Genomic DNA, 26517 nt, shown 5'->3' with positions numbered 1-26517 from the left:
TGCAAGCGCCCCAAGGGGCAGGTGGAATCCAGGGGGCACGGGGGCAGGGGCGCCGCTTAAGCCAGCCCCCTTTCTCTGCTGGGAGACTCTGTTTCCAGTGTGAAACCTTGGAGAGTCTCGGGTTTGTTTTGTTAAGGGAGGCAGTATTCCCTTAGCAGCTCCCCCAGAGAGCCTCCATTTGTCCAGGAGCTTTTGGGGGGTGAGTTACATGCTTATATTTGTCCTGGGCAAGAGAGGGAGCTGCAAGCAGTGCTCGAGCTAGGAAGAGTTGCCTCTTCAATTCGCCCCGGGCTCCATTTCCCAGCCTGCCTTGGAACACACTGGCAGGCCCTCAGATGACAGTCAAGTGAAGGGCCCTGGTCCAAAGGGCCTGGCCTCTCTTGCACCCCCCGCCCCTGGGGAGTGTGGTCTCACATCCAGGCTGTAGCACTTTTGAGTGGCCGGCTTCCTTCTTCCACAGCCCCCTCACCCACCATCCTTCATGGCCTGTATTACCCTCCAAATCACCTGCTTGGGCCTTTGAGAGCTCCTAGCGCTGTGGCCTCACAGGCCCAGCACTGTGCTTTGCCAACAGCAAGCTGTTGATAAATTTATATGATAAGAATACCAGAGCACTTCGGTGACTCAAGGCATCTGGGATCTCTCTCTAACCAGAAGTCCCCTGTCTCCTCTGATTCCCAAAGCAGCGTGCTCTGGGTTCTGGCCTTCCTTTGGTCACTGATGTGTCCCCTTGAGCTGGCATTGTCACCCTCTGAACCCATTTCCTCAGCTGGACTAAATGGGGGCCCAACCAAAGCTCTGGCGGCCATGCTCGGCACACACTCTGGTTTTCCTGGCTGTCATTTTAAGCCCAGGTCAGCCTGCCTGGACTCAGGTCTTAGTGCGGTCCCTGGCCTTCGGCTGAGGATGCCTCCTGTGCTTTTCCATGGTCTGTTAAGCTTCACAACACACACACCTGGTCCTTGGGCTCCTGGCACGTGTGTGCCTTTCTGTCCCCCCACAACCATTTATACAGCTCCGGCTCCCACGTGCGACGGGGCCGTGGCACATGAGCAATAACTCCAGGGCCACAAGGGCACCCGAGGCATTTTTCTGCAGCTGGCGTTGTCTGTTTCAAGCCACGCAAGACCTCCCTCCTGCCTGGTGGTGACACAGGCCCTGTTTAGTTATTTGTGGGGTCTGGATTTTTTTTCTCCCCTTCCTCATTTCCATTTCTCCTTGATTTCAGCATGAGAGTTAAATGTGCACTCAGAGGCTCTGCTGAGGATAAAGAGAGAATGTGATCAGTGGCATCCCTTTCCTGAATCTGCCCAGGTAATGACTGCCTCCCAGCCTCGCCCCCGAGTTTCCTTTCTGTATTCGTATACTTAGTGCACGTTGCCCTGGATAGAGTTGAATCAGGCACCCATGCACCCAGGGGCAAGGACCCAAGGACCCGTCCTGGGTTGAGCAAATGGGGCCCAGCACCCAGTGCAGGAAACTGCAGCCCGCCTCCTCCTCCCTTCCCCCCCTGGCTGGTAAGTGATCGGCTGCCAGCAGGTAGGGGAGGCTGTCCGTTCCCAGCTAATGATCGCCTTAGGCGCCAAGTGATGGAAAATCCAGGCGGGCTGGCGAGCTGCAGGGCGCGGCCAGGGACAATTGTATGGACCAGTTTTAACAGGGGAGGGCGGGTGGATGGCAGAAGGAATGCTCTGTGTGTGTGTGTGTTTCCCGGTCTCTGTCTCTCTTCTCTCTCCTCCCCGCTGCCTTTCCCTCGTTCCTGCTCTCGCTTTCGGTTTTCTCTTCTGTTTCTAGCCCACGCGAGTTGAAATTAGAAAGGTCTCTGCATTCATTTATTTGTTTTTAATAAAGACAGCATTTTTAAGCGGCATATTTGCAGCAATTGAGTGCTAAACTAAACACCAAGCCGACTAAATGTGTTAGGGGGAAATGAAAAGTCAGTTTACAAGAAACATATAATTAACACGTTCTCTGACTTTCCCTAAGCCTTTGTCTGGCTGAGGACAAGACACAGGAACCATAATCAACTTTAATAAAATGAAAGATGGTATCGAGGCAAAAGGGGAACAAAAAAAAGTTTAGAGTGGGAAAGTGTCCACAGGAGGGGATTCTTGAGTTAGTAATAAATGTTTTTTAAAAAATGAATCTTTTGTTGCCTTATTTTTAGTCAACAGCCATTTTCTCCTTCTAACTACAAAGGCTCCAGAAGGTTCTAGTTTGTACTGTACCTGTTAACAGCGCCTGAAGCTGAGAGCTGGAGGGGGGAGGTGGGGAGGTGGTATAAGGAACCCGCAGGAGACGCGCAGCAGTTCCCACAGGCTGATCTACCCAGGATAATGGAAATTACTATTGCACAACCCCAGAATCTTCACGTGGCCTGACTTCCAATAAACTGTTCCCCTCCTCACCCCTTGGAGAAAGTGGAATAAGACATTAGACTTTCAATAATCTCATATGGTGATGATCAATCAAAACCCAGAGGAGAAGGCCAATTTATAGAAATTGTATCTGCTTCACTGGGCGGCTGGAACAAGGGAGCTGATAAGAACACTGTGCTCGCCTTTGATGTGTGAAGTTGCCCCAAAATGACAAATGCCAAAAAGAAAAACAAAAACACTGCCTGTACACACAGGGTCTTTTCAAAGGGAGAGGGTGCTCGGGAGAGGCCTGTGCTGAAGCAGATCACTGAAGGGAAGCACATGTATAGGCCACATAAAAAAGACTTATTTTTATTATCTTTTGGCTATTTCAAGTTGGCATTTCCATCTTTCCTGTTTGTGTTATCGCCAATGAAGTTTATTTGCTGAATTAACTTTTAATGGATCCTCTACTTTGTTCTTCAAAGTTGGATTCTGGGACTTAGGCCTTTTTAGTCTGGACCCCTCTTGCCTTTGTGACCAGCTCTCACCCCCCACCCCCATTCCAATCCTGGAGGTGAAGGGCTCAGCCTCTGTTAACTCCTTGCCTGCTGGTGTCTTTTCCCTGTAGCTACTAATCACCTCCTTTTGATCATTGCCAAGTTCTCAGGTTGAAGGAAGGAGAAAGGACCTCTTGACCATTCTGGCTGGCTTTCCACATGAGCCTGAAAATGTCGACAAATTTGAAACATCTGCCGGCCTGCTTTGGTCTGATTGCTAAAATATGCCGACCTCAAGCCCCCGCCCCCCCGCCCCTTTTAATCTGTTTCATATTCACAAATTAAGCATTTAGTCTGGGTAATAAATCAGGGCGGTTTACGAGGTTCACACGAGACAAACAAGCAAGCAGGGCAGAACACAAGCCCCTGGAAGCGGCGTGCGCGGAGCTGCCAGGAGTCGGGAGCCCCACGCGCTCGAACGCCGAAAGCAGCCCCGGCGCGCCCTGACACGCCGCCAGCACCCACACTTCGGCTGGTCCCCGAGCGGGCGGAGCGGAGAGGTGCAGGGGAGCAGCCCCAGCCTGGGCCCACACCCCTCCAACCTTCCGCACGAACCCGCGGCGCCCGGCGCGCCCCAGCTCTGGGCAACTCGGCGCCCCCGCCCCGCCAGGGAGGGACCGCTGGCACAGGCGACAGCCTCAACCGGTACACACCCTGCGGTGGGCCCATTAAGCCGAGAAGCCGAGGAAACTGGATGCCCCCTCCCCCACCTCTTCCATCCGGCTGGGCTTGGCCTTAAAGATCCCAGGCCCACAGTCGCAAGCAACACGAAGGATCCCCTCCACATCCACGTGTGACCTCCACTGAGCCTGGGCGCTAGGCACCGCCCCCCCCCCCCATCTCTCCGCGTTGCCTCCTCCCAGGTTTCGGTCCCAGCAGCCACAAAGCTACTTTCAGATTCAGAAAGGGGGGGTGGGGTGCGGGGGAAGGGCTCTCTTTTAGAGTGGATCAAGGCTTAAGAGAGGCACAGAGAGGGGAGCAAAGGCACAAAACAGGGCTCTGGGCCCCACTGCAGAGACCCGCGTCCGGGCTTTGGTGACCACCCAAACTCAGGGGGCTTCAACCTGTGCGTTTCCCGCCCTCCCCCGTGCATCAGCGAGAAGTGGACCCGGACCGGGGGTCTCAGACCAGTACCAGCCTAGGACCTTGGGAGACTCTGAAGGGGAGAGCGGCTCCAGGTCACCCCGTCCGAGCCTCCGGCGCCGTGCCATGCTCAAGTTCCCTATCGATTGGCGTTCTCAACGCTATCGTGGCGGCAGAGAGACGGAGGGCGGGAAATCGGGAAGCCGGAACCTGCAGCCCACCCTGGACCCGGGAGGGGGGCAGGCGTAAGAACAATTCCCCCACCTCGCAACACAGTACACGCACGCATCGCCCTTCCTCCTAGCACACATTACGACTGCGAAAGCCATTACCGCCGGCGCGCGAGAGACTTTTTAAATATTTACAGCCCGCTCTCCGCACGGTAGCCTGATCCATCTTGTGGGCGCGGAGGCGGGGCGCGGGGCTCCGCTCCGGGGGAGGTGCGGAGTCGGGGCGGGGGTTCCAGCCGCCTTCCCCCGCGGCTCCGGGGTCCGCCCGGAGCTCCCCATCTTGTTCCCCCTGCCAGGTGGGTAGTGGGCCGGAGACTGCGCGCAGCGCGCCCAGGGCCCTGTCGGGGCCTGAGCGGGCGGGAGTAGGGGGGTGCAGCGTCCGGGAGGAGGGAAGGCCGGGAGGCTGATTTAAAGGTTCTCACCGGGAAGCGAGAGAGGCACAGACCTGAGAGCCGCCGCGCGGTGAAATCCGAGGAGCTCTCTTGGCGAGGAGGGGCTGTCAGAGGCCATTTATCTCTCGCCAGAGTGGAGGCTCGGCTCCCACACCGCCCGCGAGTAACAATGGCAGCGATCAGCAGCTCTGCACGCGCTTCAGTGCATGAATGGATTGCGGAAGATGCCTGCGCTCTTCTTCGCTCAGGCGGCTCTCGGAGCGCCCCCTCCCCGCCCGCCGCCCCCGCCCCGCCGGCCTCCTCCGGCCCGAGAGCGCGCGGTGCGCCTCGGGGGTCGTGAGTCCGGCCCCGCGGCGCGGTCACTCTTACCCCGATCCCCCGCCGCCCTTCCCCCCTGCCGCGGCTCCCAGGGCTCTGGCACCTTGCCACCGAGTGTCATTAGGGGCTGAAACTTGACACAAGCCTTCCCGACGCAGACACCCCCGCCACCCCCCTCCCTCCTTCGCTCCCCTCGCGGCAAGTTTACTTTCAAGGAGTTGGACGGTGTTTCCGCCTCAAAGGCCGGCCGAGTGCGGGTTCCAGGGGGAGGGGCGGGCTCGGAAGGGTGTCTTCACCTGCCCCACGGCCTAGAATGTTCGCAGGCTCCCGGCTGGCCCCCAGCCAGAGCGCCCGAGGCCCGCGCCCCCTCCTCTTCGCTTTGTAGAGGCTAATCCACCGAGAGTCCCAGCGATCCGCACACGCACTCCGGGCACCCCCCCCCCCCGGACCCACACGTCCGGCCACCTTTCGGGTCAGCGACACAGCCGTGTACTCCCAATTCTCAGAGGCTTACAGTTCTCAGAACGCCACAGACGGCGCGAGGAGGGCCGCAGAAGTGGTTCCCTTCAACTCTGCAAAGGTCTCATAAAAGTCCCCCTCCAGGTGCTGCCAAGGGCTGGGAGCCGCGAGAAGTGCAGTGAGAGATACTCCGAGCCCCTCTGGGTTTGCTTTGAGGGGAGCTAAACCCAGAGCCTCGGGATGTTTCAGTCCTGGAGGTCGCCAGGCTCTGGATGCGGCAGACTGGGGCGGGGGAGGGGGCGCCAGGGGTAGGCCCTCTCCGCGATCCGACGGCCGTGCCAAGTAGCCAGCGAGAAGAGGCTGGGTTGAGGGAAGGCGGCCACACACGTGCGCAAAGAGCGAGGCGCGGTAAAAAGCTTGAGACGCACTCGGAAAAGCAGAGCGCGCCCGGCCGACCCAGGAGACTGGCGAGGGCAGGCGAGGAGCTGGCAGCGAGACAAAGCGGGAGGAGAGCGCCAGGGAGGCTCAGCCGCAGACCCGGAAACGCAGGCAGCAGCAGACGCCCGAGCCCCGACGCGGAGGCGTGCGCAGCCAGGCCCGGCCTGGCATCCCTGGGTTTGCGAGCCCGGGGACGCTGACGCGGACTCTTGGCGGGGCCTTCTGCCAGACCTGGTCTCTGTTGGGCCTGGGCTGGCTCGGCGAATCAGCTCGGGCCTTCCCAGCAGACGGTGGGGCCCACGCGGTGGGCTTAACTGATGGGGACCCCTCTGGTCCCCGCCCCTCCCTGAGCCTCGGGACAAAGGTGTGGGTTTGAGGAGGTCAGCACTTTCTCCAGGCGAGAGTACAGCCCTCACGTGTCCACCCTGGGGGCCACTGGCAACTGTTTATCTGACTTGGAGGTGCCAGGAGGCCACCACCCTTGACTGAATTGACATTCCAGCTTGCCCATCGCAAGACCCCTACGGCAAAGCCCACGCCCTGACTTTCCAACCACTGGGAATCGAGTGGGCTTCCCACAAGGAGGAAGTGTCATGTGAGAGGAGCCCCTCAGCTTCCATTTCTCCGCTGCTCCCTTCCACTGCCTGCACAATGGACCCAGCACGCGGCTCCGACTGGGCCAGGAGCACCTTTTACTCACTGATCTCCCCTTCACTTCTCCCCACGCTGCCTGGGCAGCCCGGGACAGAAGTCTCCGAGCACGCCTCTCTAACCTCGAATGAAGCTGAGCGCTTTCTCCAGGCTGTTGGCTCTGCCGCACACTGGCTGCACACACACACACCACACCAGGAGTTGTTCACACACACACACACCCCACACACACCACGAGTTGTTCTCGCCCTTCCTGTCTCCCTGCTGGGCGCCCTCAAAACCTGACTGCTCAGCCTGAGTTCAGAGCCCCGGCAGAGTGGGGAGCCTGGAGCACCAAGAGGAGGTGGCCAAGGGAGAGAAGGAGAGGGCCGGTAATGGAGGAGGGGGCGCATGCCTGAGAGAGAGGAAGCCAGCTTGCAGCCACAGCCTGGAGGAGAGGAGGAGTATAAAGGGAAAGCCAACACTAATCCCTCAGCCTACCTACGTGGGGCCTGACAGTTTACAAAAGCCTTTTCCCTGAATATTATCTCATTCGCACCGGGCTATAAGGGAGGTAGGGCAGATAGCGTTACCCCCACTGACAGAGGAGAGAGAGGACGCCCAGAGAGGTTAAGATAGGTCTGTACCAAGGTCACAGAGCTAAGAGTGGTGGAGGAGCCCCCAGGCCTGGGGTTTCCTGCTCCCAAGTTCACTTTCCTGTTCAATAGCTCTGTGTGTGTGTGTCTGGGTGACTATCTGTGTGAAGGGGAAGGGGGGGTTGGCTGGACAGGAATGAGCAGTCCAGTGAGGGAAGTCCAGGAAGGAAGGACATAGCCTCATACCTCTTCCTCTACTCAGGTCTCACCCAGCAGCCTCCTGCTTTTTCCGTAGCAGCCTGTGAGCCGGCCCCCAACGCGCCTGCCCAGGGGCGAGCTGTCTGTGCCTCCAGCAGTGGCTATTCCAGCGGGCTTAGATCTTTGGGAGGCCCCGCTCTGCCTGTCTGCTCGGCTCTCCTCTCTGCCTGTCATCCCCACCCCCAGCCTCGGCTGCAGGATGCCTTGCGTCCAACTGTGGTTTCCGGGCAATAAAACAACTATTAAAGTCTCAGGCACGGCTGGTGATTTGCATCACATCCTCTCGTGCATGGATTCAATATTTAATACACAATATTGAATACGGATATTAAAAATCAATAGCTGAGGACCCCTGGGGAGGCGGCACAGTGCGATCCTGCTTCGGGAACACAACCAGCTCCTCTAAAAAGACAGGAACGGCAAGTTCAGCCAAGCTGAGCCCAGCGCCAGGGGAAGTGAGGAGTAGTGGATGCCTCGCAGCTTCCTGATCTACTTAACTGCATCATTCCTAAGTCAGGCTAAAGGGAGGCCAAAGGAACTCACTGTGCCCTCAGGCTTTACTAGCTGGCGAGTGGGGTGGGGTAGAATTTGTTTCCAAGCAAGCTACCAGGTGGATGGAGATGCCCGTTTTGTTGCCATTTGCTCTTTGGTTTGGTTTGGTGCAGGCAAGCACTCAACACTTCCCACCATGATGGCTCCTTCCCAGGTCTCATGACATCCACCGCCCACAGGCCCCACAGGGAGCTTCTGGCAAAAGCTTTCAGGGAGATGGACCAGAGGATGCCAATGGCTCAGAATATTCTCTGTACAGTAAAAGAAATGTTAATTAGGCTCGGAGTCACAGGGTCTTCTGAGGCACCACCAGTCTGCAAGACAGAAACCCTCAAGCACGTGACCTGCCAAAGGGCCTGGTGATGGCCGGCTGGTGACAGGACGATGACGAGAAGGAGGCAAGACACTGAGGCACTCCTGATCCAGAACAAGAATCCGGATTGCCTGTTAAACAGCCAGGAGAAGAGGGAGCTCCCGGGACGCATAATTATCTTTTCAGGCCTGAAGAGGAACACAAATTACTCTCTTCTTTATCAAAACACAGAAATACACTTTCCCCTACATAGCAACAAGGTTCTTGCATGCTGATAGGGAAGGGGTGAAAAAGAATAAACATTTTTGAGAGAAGATTCCCTTTTTTTCCCCAGTACAGAAACAGAAGAGAAACTAACAGTGGGAGACACACTTAGCTTATCTGATTGGAAGGGTCTGGACGTTTTTCGATGCCAAAGAACTAGGTGAACTTGACCTATTGAAGTGCCATCCTAGACACCAACTTACCATATCAGTTTTATAGATTCCCTTTTTATCAGAGCTTAAATCAATATGGATGGAGTTGGAAACCTTGCGCTGGTTATAAATAGAAAGGACACCTCAGGAAAACCCCAAAGTGGCAATTTGGGTAAAAGTGAGAAGGGAAGGAAAGAGGTGTTAGAAAATGACAGTTAATGAGCCAGTGGCCTTGCCTCTTTGTTCCCTAACAGTTGTCAGAGAAACCATCAAAGGGAGGGAACAGGGGCCCTTCTCAGAACCGTCACAGGAAAAGCTGACTCGCTTTCTGGCTGCTGCAGATCCCTTCGGTGGTGGCTCACAGACCGGCCCCCTGGGAGTTTGCCTGTGTATATTTATGCGTTTCCGGGCTAGAGGTGCCAGCACTTTTTACAATGTCAGGCCTGGGCCTGTGAAACCCACTAGTAAAAGTTCTATTCAAAGGAAAGGATGTTCTAAGGCAAATGTATATGGAACAACTGCTCCAGCATAGTCAGCAACATCTTCTTGGGTCCTTCAACACTACCAAACTCCCTCGCTTCTTCCCACCTTGGCCATTGGCCAGGCTCTGGGCCTCCTCTAGACCCATGCAGACCTGACAGTTTGCAGACCCCACAGTTCGCTCGGAGTAGGGACATATGACCAGGGTATGAGCCAGCTGGCCAATGGGGAAAGGAGGCTCAGCTTGGGGGGGGGGGTGGGGAACCCAAGGGCCCAGGGTACAAGCTCAGAACCCACTGAGGATGACACCTCCCCCTTGGACCCACCTGGTACTCCAAATCAAGACAGAAAATGGTGGCCTTGTCCCATATTGGTGGGCTACACCTAAGGTGGAGGCGGCTTCTGTGGCATGAAGAACCTACACATCGGGTCCCAAATTTAGAAAGGATTTGGAGGCAGGAGGGGTGTGTGTATCTTCAGGCCTCGCACCTCTCCACCCTTCTGAACATTTTCCTGGAACCAACTGAAGCTACTAGTGGAGTTGTTCCTGAAGCTCCTCAGGAACTCCTCCTGGTGCACGGCTACAAGGAGTATGGCCTTCTGTCACAGGATCCCTAGGATAGTATTTGCATTCACCAAAACAAGGGGCCTCAGATTCAGGGGCAAAGCCTCACAGTTCCGATACTGACTCTGCCTTCCCTCCCACACCTCGCAGAAACACACCCCCAAACTACTGGGGTGTCCACCGAGCTTGAGGCCAGGGTCAGCGGAGGCACGGTGGCCACCACTACCAAGTTGCCGGCCGAGATAACAGCTGCGGGAGGGGGAGGGGAGCCGCAAGCAGCCACGACCGAACGGTTGCGATCTAGAAAATTCAACAAGAGGCCGCCGCCACCGCGGCGGCGGCGGCGGCGGCTCCAATTAGCTGAGCCAACTGGGAAGGCAGAGAGCGAGGCGGCGGCCCCGCCGATCGTGCCCGGGGCGACTAGGCGGGCGGGGGCGCGGGGCCTCGGAGCTGCCCGGGCGGCCCTCGGCCGGCCCCTCCCGCGGGCTCTCGGAGCGCGCCTGGTGTTTACACACTGTCCTTCCGACACGGGATCAAGTTTCAGGCCGCGCTGGAGGCGCCGGGGGCCGGCCCCAGGCCCGGGAGAGGGGAAGAACTGGAACGGGATCGAAGGCAGCGCTGAGCGGACCAGAAGGCCCGGCGCGCGTGGGCACAGCCAGTGCCGCGATCCCCTCGGGGCTGGGGCGAAGGGAAGTCCGGCGGGCAGGGTGGACCGGGGCAGGTGGGACTGCAGAGAGCTATCCGGAGGGAGAAGCATCCCCGAGTCGCTAGAGTGGTGTGCTTTGCTCACTCGGGCCGGAGAACTAAGCCCCGGCGAGGGGCGGGGAGGACTGCCCAGAAGCCGGGCGCCAAGAACGCTCTGAGCGCCCCTCCTTGAGCTCTCCGCTCTCCACCCCCCCCACCCCAGCACCTTTGATACGCTACCGGATGGCTTCAGACCCTTGTGGGGCAGGAGGGGGGCTACAAGAGGAACGCGCTCGCGGAGACCTCGAGCCTCCCCGCGCGCCCTGGCCCCGGGGCTGCCGAGGCCTTGGGCCGAGTGCCGGAGGGCTCGGCGCTCCGCGTCTTCTCTGAGCTGGCAGCGCGCGGGTGCCCCATGCTGTCAGGCGGCGGCGGGTTATGCTTCCAGCAGCAGGCACGCTGTAAACAGCTGCGTGCGCGCCCTCCCCGCTCGGGCTGGGAACCTCACCCAAACACCATGTCGCCTTCTCTCCGGCTCCCGGCAGAGGCTGGGGGGGGGGGGAGGAGGCGCGGGGGGCGAAGCTTTCGTAGCCCAGCCGGGAGAACCCGGGCCCCCACCCCACCCCCAGGCCAGCGGGGCCCGGGAGCAAGCGTTCTGAACCTGCAGGGGTGCGGGGTGCTGCGGGGAGGGGAAGGAGTCAGCGCCTGCCCCCTCCCCACTGAATGTCTGCTTTGTTCCGGAAAACAAGGGAAGCATTAGGCTGCTGCCCCCGGGGAAACACAAAACTTCTTTTTGAATCTCGGGAAGGGCGGTTGACTGCGCTACGGGGCTCCCGAGACAGACCGAGGAGGGGAAAAGCTGAGAGGGCGGGTGGAGACAGGGAGACTCCGGAGGGAAGACGACGGACAAGTGTGGGGCGGGGAAGACAGCCGCTCAGGGTGACCGGGCAGGAGACCCGGGAACCCGACTCGGCGCGAACGTGCCGCGCGAGTTCCAGCGAGCAGCCGGCCCGGCCAAGTGGCGCCGGCCCAGCCGGCGGCCGTGCCAGCTTCCTGCCCTGCCCAGGACCGTGGAGCAGTCGGGGACGCCGCCGCAGGCTGGCCCGGAATCGCAGGACAGCGGGGTAGGGGGCGCAAAGCTCCCAGTAAACCCCAACCAGAACTTTGTGCATCATATTTCCCCCTCATCCCCAGGGTGGGCCCGGACCCCAGACCTGTGGGGCGTCGGCTGTGGGCTTACAGTCTTGGAGAAAGGAGGGGGCAAAGGCCCAGGGAGCTCCCCCGCGCGGGAGGTGGGAGACTGAGGTGTCTTTGGTCTCATTTGATGACCGCTAATCGGATCGGCTCCCAGGCCCGCTGTGCCGATGCGAGGGGGCGGGTCACTTCTGCCCTGGCCGGTGCGTGCGGGCGAGGGGACGGGGCGAAAGCAGACCTGGAGCTCTCGCTCTCCAGTTCCGGATCCTCTCCCGACCGCCACCCCTCACTTCGCCCTTCCAGCACCTAAGGAAGGGGAGCGCACCCAGGCTCTGCCCCACCCTCCGCGGGGCACTCCCCTCCGCCTCGGAAGCTCAGAACTAGAGCGAGGGTTTTCCCCCTTTCCCCTGGGCTCGCAGGGTTTCCAACTTCCTCTAAACCGCCCTCTCCGCTCCGAAAAGCCCCGAGGAGAGGAGCCGAAAGGAAGCACGCCGCTGGTCTGCGAAATGAAGACCATGTGTGAGGACGGCGGCATCAGAGTGCAGCCGCCGCGGAGTGGGGGGGTGGGGGTGGCGAAGCCCCCGCGCGGCCGGAGGCTCGGGACAGCAGCAGCCAGCGCCTCTGCTCGGCGCTGGGGACGCGGAGCCGCAGTGAAGAACAGCGGAGAGGCTGGGCTGGCCTCGTGGCGGGCAGCAGGGAGGGGGTGCTGGGGCTGCCGCGCCGTGGGGGGCGGGGGGGGCGGGGACGCAGCCCAGGCTTCCTGGGCCGCAGCTGCGACCGAGGGCGCAAGAGCAGATCGTGCTCGGCGGCGGCGGCGGCGGCGGCTCGGGCCCGCCGCGCTCGCAGCTGAGAATCAACAAAGGGAGGCGGCGGGCGAGCGGGGGAGGGGCGCCGCGGAGCGCTCGCTGGCTGCTGTGGAATAATAAAAAATAATTAATAATGATAATAAGAGAAAAATCCCCGGGCTTTCATGGCTCTGGGTTTCCGTGTGGCTGCAGCGGGAAGCGCGCTGTCCTTGAGGCGGCCTCTCTCGCCTGGTCTGCCCGCCCCTCCCCCTCCCTCGCCCCCTCCCCTCCCCAGGAACCGGGAAGAGAAAGGTCTGCAGCTGACAAATATTATCCATTCTCCCCATCGATCGCGGAGTGTACAGATGTGAGCGCTTGATGTGCCCGCGGAGCGGCGGATCCTCCCTGCTCGCTCGCTCTCGCCCAGGCTCCGCTCGCCGCCCCCCTCCTCCCCCTTTGTTCTCCTCCCCTTTCCCTCTCTTTAAATAGATTTCAGGGCGCTGCCTGTTGGAGAGCAGCTGGCGATCTCTCCCGAGAGAGGGAGCGAGTGCAGCCCGAGGTGCCCTGTCACCAGTCTCCCCTCCCCCACCTCGCCTTCCCAGTGAGGTCCCCCCCCCCGCCTTTCTCCAGTTTCCGAAAGAGAAAACACCGGGAACACCCACGTCCACTGCACCGCGAGCCTCTCGGAGCCTTTGGACCCCTCGCGCTGTCCCCGTGCTGGTGTCTGTGTGAGGAGGAGGGGGGGCGGCGCACGGAGGGGACCCAGGGACGTGCCGGAAGAGCCGAGGGTCGGGATCTTTCTCCGGCAGCAGCAGGCACGCAGCCCCGGTCACGCTGAGAGGGGACAGTTTACCCATTAGGGAAAGTCGGCGGAGGCGGCCCTTTTATTCCTCTTTTGCAGATGGCAGATTAAACCAGCAGCGTCCGGCCTCAAAGGGGCCGGCCGCTCGGCTAAGGGTTAACCCGTCGGCCGGTAATCGCAGGCACACACACACACACACACACACTCACACACACACGCGCGGGCGCGCGCGACGCGCCCTCCCCGCCCGCCCGAGCGCCCGCCACAGCCCGCAGTGCGCCCGGGGCTGGGGTGGGGGGGGGGACTCGGGGGGAGGGGCGGGGCGGGCTTAACCAGGCCGCTCGACTGAGCCGAGGCCACCTCGCCGTCTGTCACTTAAATGATTGTCCTCCGCTCCGCTCCGTGCGGTCAGTACGGGCTGTTAACAGGCAGTTGCAATCAGTTTCCGAAAGGTCAGCCAAGGTCCTCCGGCTCTCGCAGACGGAAGGCATTACGAAACCGCTTTTGTATCTGCAGGCACTTTAGAAAAAGACGCGAGGAGGGGCGCACCGCAGCGCCGCGATGCTGCGAGCCCCGGGAGAGGGGCGGGGGCCGTGGGGCGGGGGAGCTCGCCCACCCCCGCCCCCCGCCGCTGCCTGGACTCGGCGGCGGGGAAACCACACCGCGAGTGACCCAGGCCCTCCCGGTTTCGATGGGGAAGCAGGAAGGAAGGGGGGGAGCAGGCGGCAAGGCAAGGAGGAACGGGAGGAAGTGGGAGAGGCGTCCGGGCTCCCCTCCTCTCCTGGCCTACGGCCCACCCCAGGACCCAGACCCGGGCGGGAGGCCCTGGGTGCCTCAAGACCCCGCTTGGACTCTCAGGTCCTCCTGTCTCTGGGATGTGGGGCGGGGGGAGGGGGGCTCGGGGAAAAAGACCCTCGCAGAGCAAGCGAGTCCCCGCGCGGTGTCTGAAGAAGCTGCTGCTGCCGCCGCTAGAAGTCGTCCATCAGCAACCAGTCCAACCTGCCAGTGATAATGTGCGATCAACACCAAATCACCCCCGCCAGGCGCGATCCATCATCGCTGCGCGCCGCGGGCCCGCGTGAGGCTGACTCGGGGCTTGGGGTGGGGGGTGCGGAGCAGGAGGCTATCGCCCAGCGCACTGGGACTCTCAGCGCACCTAGTTGCCCCTTTGGGAGGCCTGCATCCCGGCGTTCATAACTCTCCAAGTTCCCCAGCCGCAAAGCTCAGATCCGGTGGCACCGAGTTCCCAGCACAGGTCACTTAAGAGCCCTCACGCCTTACTATCCAGGTCACACCCTCCCTTCCTCGGAGCTGCCCTGCCCGTCCCCTCCCCCTCCTTCGAGAAAGCCTGGCTGGCGGGAAATTAATATTTAATATCGTGAAATTGATTAAAGGGCTGGAAGCCGGCGATGGGGTGGGGGGAAGGGTAGGGGCGTAATTAAAGATCTGAGAGTCGTGGCCGCTCCTCGTCTGCTGGAGCCGCACGCAGCCTTTGTGAGGTCGAGGCGGAACTGCGCTAGGCTGAGCCCGGCGGCCTCGGGGCGGTGGCCGGTGCTGCCCAGGATCTGGCCGGCGCCCGAGGGTGGAAGGCAGGGGGCGGGCTGTCCGGAGGTGGCCAGTTAACCTTAGCGCACCTGAGGCTGTGCGTGCAGCCGCGCTTCCCATGCCTGCCTGTACCGTGGGCTCCTCTCGGCCGCAGGAGCCTGAGGGTTGGGTGTTGGAGCTTTTCGCTGCGAGTTCGGCGCCGAAGCGCCTTCTCCGCCCGGGGGGCACAGGAGGGTTCATCTCCCCTTCGATTCCAAGGTCCCCAGCGCTGCCTCACACCTCGGGCCCCGCTCCGAAGCCCCGGTCCCAACCTTTGATTGGGGTCTTCTGGGTCTCCCACGCCCGCCTTTCGGAAGCCATGAGCTAGATACAACCAGTTCTGTAACTGGGGGGCGGTCCTGAGGCCGAGGCTGCCCGGAGCCCCCGCCGGTTTTCTCCCGTCCAGGCCCCACCCCGGGCCGCTCACACTCAGTCAGCTGCACTGCAGATGGGGCCTGCCGCTCGAGGCGGCGGTCTCCAGGGAGCCGTCACCGAACCAGCTCCGCCGGCCGCCTGTCGTACCGTTTATGGTTACTGCGCCTCCCGGGAGGGGCACGGGGGCTGGACATGGCTCGAGGTGGGTACCCCCGGGCCACCCGAGCTGGCGCTACTAGAGGAATTCGGTGGGCGCAAGGTCAGCGGTAACCCTTCGGCGCGGGCTGCCGTGTAGAAATCGGATGGATTTGGCTCCGTGGTAGGATGACCCCCAGCTCCTGCAGGCCTGGCTCCAGAGGGCCGCTTTGAACTTTTTCTTGTACACGTTTTATTTTTTTGGTGAAGCGGTCTGTCTGAAAAGTACCAAATGTGCAGAGGGGAGGAAGCACAAACACTACAAGCAGCGTCTTTGGCCCTAATCAGCTGGGGGCCAGGAGGGCCCGCCAGGCTCCAGGCCAGCTAGAAGGAAGGTCAGGACCAAAGAGGATTAGGCCCAGTCTTGGGTTTATTGCTGTACTTGAACAAAGCACCGGGGGCTGCCTAAACTGGAGCAGAGAGAGGTAATTAATAGAGGGGCTGCAGAAGTAAAGAAAGGCTGGTGTGGCGGCTGCCTGGGTGGGTGGAGGAAGTGTTCTCCATGAGAATAACCAGCCGGTGCAAACGTTATGCAGAACGACTTTATTTCACCAAAACAAAACAAAAAAGTTCACTTTCAGCCTCTCACGCTGAGTTGATAAGCTACATGCAAACCTGGGATGGAATCTTGAACCAGTGGGAGGTGTCAGGCTGCAATTTACAAAGGGCGAAGGGAAGCTTTTCCGGGTACCTCTCCGTTTCTACCATTGTGATTCTACCGGCATCAGCTACTCCCTTGGGTGGCCCTTCTGACCTCCCAACCTGAGCCCAAGGCGAGATCACTCGGAAGGCACCGCATTCATCAATGCCATTTCTGGTAAATTGGACCTCAGGTTCTGGAGTGTCCTAGAAGACAGGCAGCTTACACAGTGCGCATACCGATGTCAGAGCAAATGTGATGGGCTGCTCATATTCTGTAGCCTCTACTGGACTATATTACGGATTTCCTAACGAGATGTACCCCATTTTCCAAAACATTCTTGATTTCAAGAGCTCTAGGCCTGTATATTAATTGGGCGCGATCCTCGACCTGCGGTCATGGGTATTGTGTCACTGTACACCAAACGTGTGCACCAATCGTGTCCCACGCCGTAGCGGCCGAGCTGCCAGGGTGGAAGGGAATGGCTTGGGGTTGAGGTCTGCATTCAGTGGTACCCACTGGTCCGCTGTCCACTGTGTCTAGTCCGGCAGCCATCCTCCTCGCAGTCCTTATCTCAACCAGGACCTGTCCCTACCTCCTCCTATCGAGAGTCTGGGGGAGTTGGGTGATAAAACATCCCTTTAGGCGTCATCCAGGTAGGACGCTGGGCCAGGGAGCTTGTCTGGGGAAGGGGCAGGGCTGGGTCCTCACCGGTCCCCTTAGGCCAAGGAGGAGCGGCCTTCCCGCTGGGAGGCCCAGGCCCGACGCACAGGTTCCCGGGGGGCTGTGCCCGCCTTTCCCCCGGGCGCGGGCTGCACGCCGGCCGCCATCTTAGCCCGGGCGGCGCGGGCGGTGCTGCCCCCGGCGGTGGGACCGCAGAGCCGCTGGCCGGGCCCAGGCGGCAGTGCGGGCGTTCCCGGGGCGCCGTGCCCCTTTCCCTCCAGCGGCCCTTCCGCGCAGTTGGTCGCGGCTGACCCCTGGCCCGGGGCGACCGCTCCTGGTTAAAGCGCAGGCTGTGGTCGCCCCTAGCCGCCACGCCAAGGCGGATTTTAAGCCCGAGGAACGACCTCAGGTTCCAGGACTCCTGAATGGTCCAGGCGGTATGACCTCTCCTGCACCCAGCGGCCCGCGCATCCTGCAACTTGGCCTGCCGTCATCCTGGGGGGCAAGGCCTGCAGCACAGTCCCCACCGTCCAAAGGGTCTCTGAGCAGCTTTGAGGGCAGACAGGATTTGAAAGTTCTGTCTCTTTAAGGGGTCTAGGTTGGAGAAGACTCACTCTACTTTTAGGCCTTTTGACAGGGCTTTATGGAGAGCTTGCTAAGGGCTAGGCACTGACTGAGGCCCTAGGGGAATCCAAAAGTACAAAAGTGAATTCTGTAAAAAGGCACCCCTGGCCCTCAAGTAATTTACAGTCTAGCTGGGAAGGCAGACTTGTAAATGACTAACTAAACACAAATAAAAGGCAACGTGAAATTAATGTAAACAAAGGGCATGAATCCTGCAGTAAATGGTCTGGGGAAGGGCCAATTAATTATTTTTAAAATAACCTTTACTTCTAAAAATGTAGAATCAGTTCTGGGAGGGGAAGGGAGGATAAAAATATGCTAACACTGAATAGTTTCAGGGTTCCAGGGAATAACAGTCATCACTTCTGAAAGGTTGCTGTTTAGGAAAAATGGTGAAAGTTTATTTAAACTAAGCAAAATACCAAGATTCAGAAACTTAGGATTCACGTCTCAGCTCCTGACATCAGCTGAGCTGTAGAGATGCAGTTATCCATCCAAACACAATACCACCACCTTCTCCCTCCCTCACTTTGAAATCGGTAAAACTCCCACCACACTTCATAAAAAGCAAAGTTTTAGAAAATAAAACTAAAGGGAAGATGAGAAACTTCTAAAAAGGTTTGCGGCTGGAAGACAATGGGAATGAAAAAAGAAACACACAGAACAAAAAAAGATCAGCCTTTTTGCAGATGGGCTGCAAGATGTGAACATGCAAAAAAAAAAAAAAAAAAAAAAACCTGCCCCAAGATGATTTGTAGAGAGGTTGGAGAGTGTGGGAAAAATCAGTCATAGGTCAAAGAAAATGAAGCAAATAGAAAAAGGAGGCAATTATTAACTCCAGGGGAAAAAAAAATCCTACAAGAAAGGAAAGGCAATCACTGAAGCTCATCTGCCTCAGCAATAAACAATCCATATGTGGTTACAAAGTAAACACTGGACATGAATTTAATAAGAAGTTATGGTACAGGTCTATTGTGAGGGTGGGGGAGGGGAAGTGTGACGCAGAGAACTAAAATCCTCCTCTACCACACCGGGAGGTCAACAGATGATATTATTGTGGATTTTTTTCAGAGAAGGCCACATCTACTTATTACTTAGAAAGTTTGGCAAAACAAGGGAGAGGGGTGCTTTCTTGTAACAAGCCTTTACATACTATTTGGGCTTCATAAACTTTGGGCAAATAATTACTTTGTGAAAAATACAAATTTTAATTTTAAAAAGTAAACACACATAAAATATAAATAAAACTATAGAAATAAAAATGTTTAAAAAACTGAGAACTCCCAGCCACAATGATGTAACTTTGAAACTGTCTTTCTTCAACATACCCAGCTCCAATTATGCAAAATTTGGAAAGAAACTGGAAGGCAAATGGATTTAGAGCTCCTGGACTGTCCATCCCTAGCTATAAAGAGCAAGTCACCTAAATTTGCTGTTCTCAGGAGACGCCATTTCTGGCTTTACAGTGAAAATACCTTCCCAAGTATTAATGGAATTTCAAATACCCGCACTACCCACTATAGAAATGAACAGAAGCAAACTTTACAGGGCTAATTTAGAAGGCTTCCAGAGGCTTCCCCTAGGAGCCTACTACTCACACCAGAAAAATCCCTCTTTGGAGTTAACTTTGATTAGGAATTGCTTCCTCTGGATGATCCTCCACTTTTAAATGCTAATTGTCTTTGCCCATTACATGTTAATGTGAATTTCAGTTCACAGGTAACCTGTTAGGATGTCCAACTCTATTGCACCACCTGTTTGGGTCTTCCACTCAAATGGCTGCACCCACTACATATAGTCCTGCAGCTAACAACATCCCCGAAAGGCTTCACTTTCAAAACTAAAGAAAACATCCCCTCCCCCCGCCCCAACTTCAAATCCCACCTTGCTGGCTAAACAAGAAACATAGGTAGGGTGACACCCCTGTCTTTTTTTTTAACTCCAAATAAAGCCTAGGAGGGATCTAGTAATTCAATAACTTATGAACACTGGACCATGCAGATGAGAGGGGCTGAAACAAAGAGCGAGTAACGGGCCTACTGCTCCAACCTGCTCGGTCGACGCTGGCTTGATCTACAGCCTAAGGCTGGCCCGATCTGCTCCCAAGATGCCCTTTTGACCCCCATCCTGTCCTGTGTCACCATCTCTTTTCTTAGTGATCAGAGAGAAAAATCTGTTTCGCCTCTGCCCTGAGAACAGAACTGCCACTAGCCTATTTGCTGATATCAGGAGCACTGGAGAAAAGTGCCTCTGGGCCTGAATTCCAGTCCTCACTCTCTGTCGTGGCTGGGAGCCTTAGTACAGTATGCAAGCTACACAACCTGACATGGATGGCCCTGCTCCAGAAGCCAGCTTCCTTTGAGGGCTCTACTGAAGGTTGCTCAGTTCTGACGCACAAGGTTCCTGCTCCATTTGGGTTTCTTTGGTTTCCAGCAGAGCAGACCTGTTTTTCAGCCCTGCAGACCCCTAATCAACTGAGGAGAGGCTGAGGTGAACCAGGTACATCCTGGGAAGTTGGGGTGAGGTCAGGAAAGGGGCAGGTCAGTCAGAGTTTACCTGGGAGTCCTCCACTAACTCAGGGATTTCAATTTTCATTGAGATCTAAAGACAGGAGCATCCCGCCCCAAAGCCTTGCTGAAAATGAAATCTTCATGAGCAAAAAAGGAAAGCCAGCCAGAGGGTGCACATGCCTTTTGGAATTTCAAAAACGGGAAAATGATGAGATTTCAGATTTAGGGAAGGCGTGTCACATTAAGGGAGCCAGAGAAAATAATAACTGCCAATTCCGAAGCAAAACAAAATCGTGTTTTTCCACTGCGTTTCTATCTCTGTCTCCTAGTCGAGCCACAATGAAATAGCAGATCAAATAGCAGATCAAAGGCAGAGGCAAATACAATTATGTTGCCTGTGAAACCCCTAGCATGAAATTAGAAGTCAAACTCTCCATTCAGGGGTTAGAGACAAGGATAATGGGAACCTGGGGCCCTAGAGATGTACCCAGCCCCTTTCAGTCACAACACTATCCATGCTGGATATTTAAAACCACACCTGGGGGTAGGGGACAAATAGTAAGTATTAGAGTCATTTATTATTAGAGCAATGTATTATTTTTTCCACACTTTAGCAAATACACTGACTACAGTTCCAGCTCTGTACCACAGAAAGGTATCTGTATGTTGAAAGAAAAAAAAAAGGTGATTTGCAAGCAAATCATGAAAATAATGTTGCCTGAGGCGATGAAGGGTTACCACAGATCCCCCTAAGATGGCGGGTGAAGGATGGTGGCAGCCAGATTCCACAGTCCTGTCCTTTACCTGCTTTCCCTTTCAATGCTGAAGGGCCTACAACCCAGCTGATCCCACCAACCAATTCTTCCTTAGTCCTTCCCACACATCACAAGCTCACAGAGAGAGCTATCCTTTGATATCTATTTTCCATAAAACCCATATTTGCTTTATGGCTCTATTTCTTTTACCCTGGCCTAATTTTAGCTCTCTGTCTCCCCCTCACCCCCCATATAATTTATGCAGCCTCTTGAGGGTACAAGCTCCTATTATAATGTAGACTATTCTGTTTAGAGCCAGTGCTAATTAAGCTTAGCTCTCAAGAGTGCCTGGCATGGCTTGCTTTCTTCTTTCTTTTTTCCCCAGTGACCATAAGTTCTTTCACACTCCTCCCAATGAGGGGTAGGTCTATGTCCCTTCCCCTTGAATCTGAGTGGGCCCATGACTCATTGTAGGCAACAGAATATAGTAGAAATGATGCCACATGGTTTCTGAGGGTGGGTTGGAAAAGGTGATGCTGGAAGGCTTGTTTTTGGAGCCCTGAGCTGCTGCTATGTAACTTCAAGTCTTACTGCCCTTAAGCTGCCATACTGTGAGGAAGCCCAAGCCACACGCAGAGCCCGGTGCTGGTGCCTCTGAACACAGCGGCAGTCCCAGCCAGCAGCCTGACAGGTGGGTGAGGTAGCCTCCAGATGATTCTAGCCCCCAGAATCTCCACTGAATTCTGGACCCACTGAGTCCATGAGGAGAATTCAGTTGCTTTCACACTAGCTCCCTTGCAGCTGACAAGCTCTGACCCTCACTTCTGATAGTAAGAAGGGGAAGTCAGTTTTATAACATACCTGCTAGAAGGCGAGCTGGATTAAAATCAGAAGTGTGGAGGGCAGGACATATTTCATCACAACCAAAATCCTCGACCTTGGGTGGCACAACGTCTTGTTCTTTATGGGATCCCTGGAGGACAGACAGTGACCTGTCTCCCCCTCAGATCTGAACTCACATTTCCCCAAAAGCAAGGGTCCTCAACCTCCGGGATCTAATGCCTGATGATCTGAAGTGGAGCTGATTTAATAATAATGGAAACAAAGTGCACAAAAAATGTAAGGTGCTTGAATCATCCCACACACACCTCCGGGGGTCCGTGAGAAAATTGACTTCCATGAAACTGGTCCCTGATGCCAAAAATGTTGGGGACTGCTGTCCTAAAGGATCTGGTTGAAAGGACCCCAGTTGTTACCTTCTAACCTACGCTGGCTGTACAAGGGAGCCAGTTCATGGGGCAGGAGAGCAGGACCAAACATTTCCTCCTCCCTCCCCACATTTTTCTTGCCTCTTCTGGAAGGTTCTCCTGTCAGGGAGGGAGTGGGATGGTATGCAGAAGGGGAGTCAGCTTGCCTCATTTTCTTCCCAATTCCTCCACAAACCCCACATCTTCTCATTCCCTGACCCCCAACTACCCCATTGTGTTACAGTCCAGACAAACACATTTCCATTCCTGATACTCAGGGTCACATTGGCTTGGCCACACCTGCAGATTCACCCAGCAGCCCCTGGGCCTCTCCCTCCCTCCCATCCCCCTCTTTCTCCTTCCCTGAGACAGGTACTCAGAGTCCCTGCTGCCCAGGCAGCCCACTGACCCTAATTCACAGCCTACCCTCCTGGGAAAGTGCTGAAGGAGGGGCTGCCAGACATCTGGAACGTGGAAGACTGAGGAGGGGGAGGTGGGGGGGCCAGGTCCTAATCCTCCTGCCCTCACCACACACACCCAAAAAGCATGGCAGCCAAGGGGCAGGAGAAAAGAACAAGCCGCCTGCAATGTAGAGACAAATTGGCCAAATTGTGTGGGGGGTGGGGGATGAGAGGTGAGGAGCTACTGAACAGGCCAGAATGGGCCAAGAAGCAAAGAGAAGTAGGCACTATTCCTCCCTGCCCCGCCAAATGCCAAGGGGTGAACGTGTCAAAGATAAAATACAGCCATCCTTGATGGCTCAGCAGGTAAAGAATCTGCCTGCAATGCAGGAGATGCAGGTTCGATCCCTGTGTTGGGAAGATCCCCTGGAAAACATAGCAACCCACTCCAGTATTCCTGACTGGGAAATCCCATGGACAGAAGGGTCTGGTGGGCTACAATCCACGGGGTTGAAGAGTTGGACATGACTTGGCACTGAGCGGATCAGCAGAATCATGAAACAGGAGCTGAGGTGAATGAAGCCCATGGGCCAGTTCTCCCCCAGATTTCACAGAAAGCCAGCACCAACTGGGGTTATTTGCTACCACTCATCTCAGGTGGCTTGGCTATAAGAAGTCTTGCAGAGGCGCACACAGGGGCCTGGGCCCTGCCCCAGAGCCTGAGTTCAAAGGCTGACATGCCCTCCCTTCCCCAGCTCACAGCCTTGGGGCTGCCTGCCCACTGAAGAGTGGGGTCCTAGTGCTCAATTCCCAGGGCTATGGAACACACATTTTAGAAACTATTCCCTGCTGACCCAGATCCCAGTCCCATGAGGTCTCTGCCCAGCTAGGACCTTTCTTCTTATGCTTCAAACAGTATCAGCCCCAACCCTCTGTCACTACTTCAAGAACAAGGGCACAACAGTTATCAAAACATTATTATTGTTGTTGACTAAAACCTTATTATTGCTTTACATGCAATTACTTCACCACATCTTTCCCCCATCTGGTGATGCAGGCAGTCTCATGCCCATTTCACAGATAAGGAAACTGAGACTCCAAAAAGTTACATAACCACTGGAGACAGAGCGTTAGTTGCTCAGTCGTGTCCAAATCTGTGTGATCCTACGGACTGTAGCCAGGTTCTTCTGTCCATGGGATTCTCCAGGCAAGGATATTGGAGTAGATTGCCATGCCCTCCTCCGGGGATCTTCCCAACCCAAGGATCGAACCTGGGCCTCCTGCATTGCAGGCAAATTACTGCTGAGTCACTAGGCAGAGCTCCCATGTTAAGCCCACATGTGTCTTGTTCCAGAGCTTTCCACCACACCTGTGATCCTCCAAACATTTTGACCACATATTTAGTGCCAACCTGCACCAGGTTTGCAAAGATAAATAAGACAGTCTCTGCCCTTAGGGAGTTTGTAGTCTGTAGTGTGGGAGACAGAAACACTGCAATAGGATAGGATAAGGGCTCTGAAAGTGGGGGTGGTCCAAGTACCTTGGAGTGCTTCTGAATATCTTGATCATTATCACCCTTTCACCTCTCTGCTACTTTCTTAGTCCCTCTGGTTTCTTCCTATCCTTCCTTCAGCGCTAGCTGCTGGCTTCTCTTCCTTGCTGGTTTCTTTTCTCCTATCAACGGAGTCTGTGCTTACACACCTGGCAGGGATCCTGGCATCCTACTTGTCTAGAAAGGCTGCCTTGGCTATGGAGATGTCTTTGGCTTCTGGGATCCCTCTGGGAGGAGCTAGGCGCTGTTGGTCGACCCAGGATTCCTCCAGTGGGACACGGGTACAGAGGCCTGGACACCGAGCAGGCTGGTAGGCCCCAGCAACGCTTTTATTGAAGCCTGTTAAAGGGCTTTGGGCTTCCTCTGATGAAAGGCGCTTAAGTGCATCTGGTTTTGATTACAGGGGAGGAGAAAGCCAGGCGGTCTCTCGGGGGTTGGACCAGTCATCTGGCTCTGCCTTCCTCCGGGCAAAGCAGGCTGCTGGTGAGGCCAGGAGGCCAGGTGTGGGGGGCAGGCAGGAAGCAGAGCCAGTACAAAACCCTCCAACTCTCCAAGTCTCTTGACTCCCAGAAACAGCATGGTGGCTAAGAGACGTCAGGCTCCTTTGATAAAGTCAAGTTTAGAGTCGCTGCTGGCCACCCCTGACCAACTGCTCTTCACTGATTTCCACCCCCTCATCTCCACAATATCCTCCTAAGAACCCCTGACCCTCCAACAACCTTCCCGCCTGGCTGCTCCCTCAGAAGAAGTTACAATAGGCTTCTGCCTCAAGGGCTTCCGCAAGTGATGAAAACTAAGGAAATGCAGACTTTTAAAAGTTAAAAAACCCTTAATGTTCTCTCTTTCTCCTTTTCAACTAGCCAGTTATCATTCCCCATAAAACAGACGTCGTTAAGGATTCCACTTCACTATAGCTGACTACAGTGCATTAAAGGAAGAGATCGGTATTAAAAGAAGGTGCCTGTCCTGGACGATCACCAAGCACCCCCAAAGCCGCTCTGTGCCCCGCACCTGTCCCCGTGCGGGACTCCACGTGGGCACAAAAAGCTCTTGGGGGATCGGATGGGTTAAACGCAGGACGCGGTTTTAGGAACGAAAATGCATTTTCTTATTCCCACCCTGATTTAATCCTGCTGCGTGTTATTATTGTCAAGTCTCTTCGCACCACCGTTTCTAAAAAGAAAACCCGTGGGTCTGCGCTGCCCTTCGCCGCCTGCTCGGCTTTTATTGTGCTCGCAGCCCGGTCTGTCTGCGTGGATTCAGCACGTCGTGACCGCCTCGCAGGCGCGCACGGACACCCTCGGATTGGCATTTCGAGAAGAGTCGGGCGCATTGTCTCAGCGGCGGCACACACACTCATGCACACAATCGAGGGCTACAGACCCCTGGCCAACCCTCCTCGCAACCCGTAATTAGAGATGACCTTTGCGAAAGGCAATTAAAATATGGTAATGTTGGATGCGTTCGCCCCTTTTCAAACAGGCAAACACACAGGTGTTGGCTTCGGGAGGCTCCACCTGGCCCGGCCAGGAGGCCTCCTCCAGCTTATGAATGAACTCTTTCTCCCGGGAAGCTTCGACTCCCCGCTACCTACGCGAGCGCGGGCTCCCCCCCTCCCCCACCAGTGCTCAAGCAGCCGGGAGCCCGCCGCCGCCGCCGGGGCTTTGTCATCGGAACGCACACACAGACACGCACACGCGCGCACCCGGTCGCTACGGGACCGCGGCAGCCACCGCGCCGCGTCCTTCTTCGCTGCGCTCCCCTCCCCGCCCCCTCTTTTTTAAGAGCGGCTCCAAATCCTTTCTTCTGTCTTTTATGTGTGCGGTCCTTTTAATCGAGGAGCTCGGAAAGCGTTTTAGAGGGGCCTCCCGCGGGGCGCAGGACCGCAGGACTGGGGACGCGCGCGGAGAGGACGCGAGGGCAGCTGGGCTTTGTTCTGCCCCTTGCCTGGGTCCCCGGGGCGTAAAAGCCTCTGCTGCGCGGGGGCCCACCGATGAATCGGCGGGGTAGCACCAGCCCTTCCCAACCCCCACCCAAACTGTAACGTGAAATCCCCTTCGGAGTGCACTCCGGACTTGATCCGGGTGGGGCGCATCGCACCGGGGAGTGTCCCGTGGTCACAAGTGGCTCTCCCCAGACAGACAAATCTGCAGTGTCATTATGGTAGTTCCTGTTGCTCCAGGCCCCGGGGGTGCCCTCGCGGCGGGCGCGCACGCACCCCGCGTCTACACGGCCTGGAGAGCGAGAGGGGGGCTCAGTGGCTGGGACTCCCCGGGGGGCTGCCTGGAGGAGACGCCTCGTCGGGCCCTCCCGCACCTCCCGGCTGCCTTCCGGGATCGCGAGCACAGAGCCAGGGCGGCCTCTCGCTTTTCATTACCGGGCCTACGAAAGCAGCAGCCCAGGCAAATATGTAGCTATTAAAATTAATCGCCCTGCGTTGTCAGCTGAACATAATGCAAATTATTTATGGGCTGTCTGCGCAATATTTATCATCGTGCAGGCTCCAGGCGCTTCATGCCTCCCGGCCTCCCCCGCCCGCCCCGGCCTGCTCAGGGCGAAGCTGCGCGCAGACTGCGGCGGCCAGAGGGCTCTGGGCACCCTAAGGGAGTTCCGAGGGCGAGGCCGCGCATCAGCCTGCTTTACAGGCCGAGGGCCTCACTTTGGTTTCAACACTCATTCCACATTTGCTGGAGGCCTACTACGTGCGAAATTAGAGGACGAAAAAAAAAAACAAAACTTGGAGAAATTGGAACCAAAGATACAAGCTCGGGCCGGAGGGGCGATACAGGCCGAGGCCTCTTGGCTGCCCGACTGAATTTTCTGTGACCTAAGTCTATCCTCCAATTCGGGAAACCCATGTTT

At 56.7% G+C, this 26517-nt stretch overlaps 1 protein-coding gene across 5 annotated transcripts in view; it reads right to left on the bottom strand.

The window, feature by feature from the left end:
* Positions 1–26517, bottom strand: part of BCOR (BCL6 corepressor) — a 107819-nt gene that overhangs the window by 73357 nt on the left and 7945 nt on the right. Inside the window, exon 1 of one of the 5 annotated variants that reach the window (XM_043457970.1) lies at positions 5455–6696. The exons of 2 other annotated variants lie outside the window; for them this stretch is intronic. The gene's annotated coding sequence lies outside the window, so the exon portion shown is untranslated. Of the gene's footprint in view, positions 1–4675; positions 4807–5148; positions 5384–5454; positions 6697–26517 lie in introns of those variants that run through there. 2 more of the 5 variants (XM_043457971.1, XM_043457966.1) reach the window with 2 other exon arrangements.

Source organism: Cervus canadensis, chromosome X, assembly GCF_019320065.1.
Source record: "Cervus canadensis isolate Bull #8, Minnesota chromosome X, ASM1932006v1, whole genome shotgun sequence".
NCBI lineage: Eukaryota > Metazoa > Chordata > Mammalia > Artiodactyla > Cervidae > Cervus > Cervus canadensis.
This window is presented reverse-complemented; position numbering and strand designations above follow the sequence as displayed.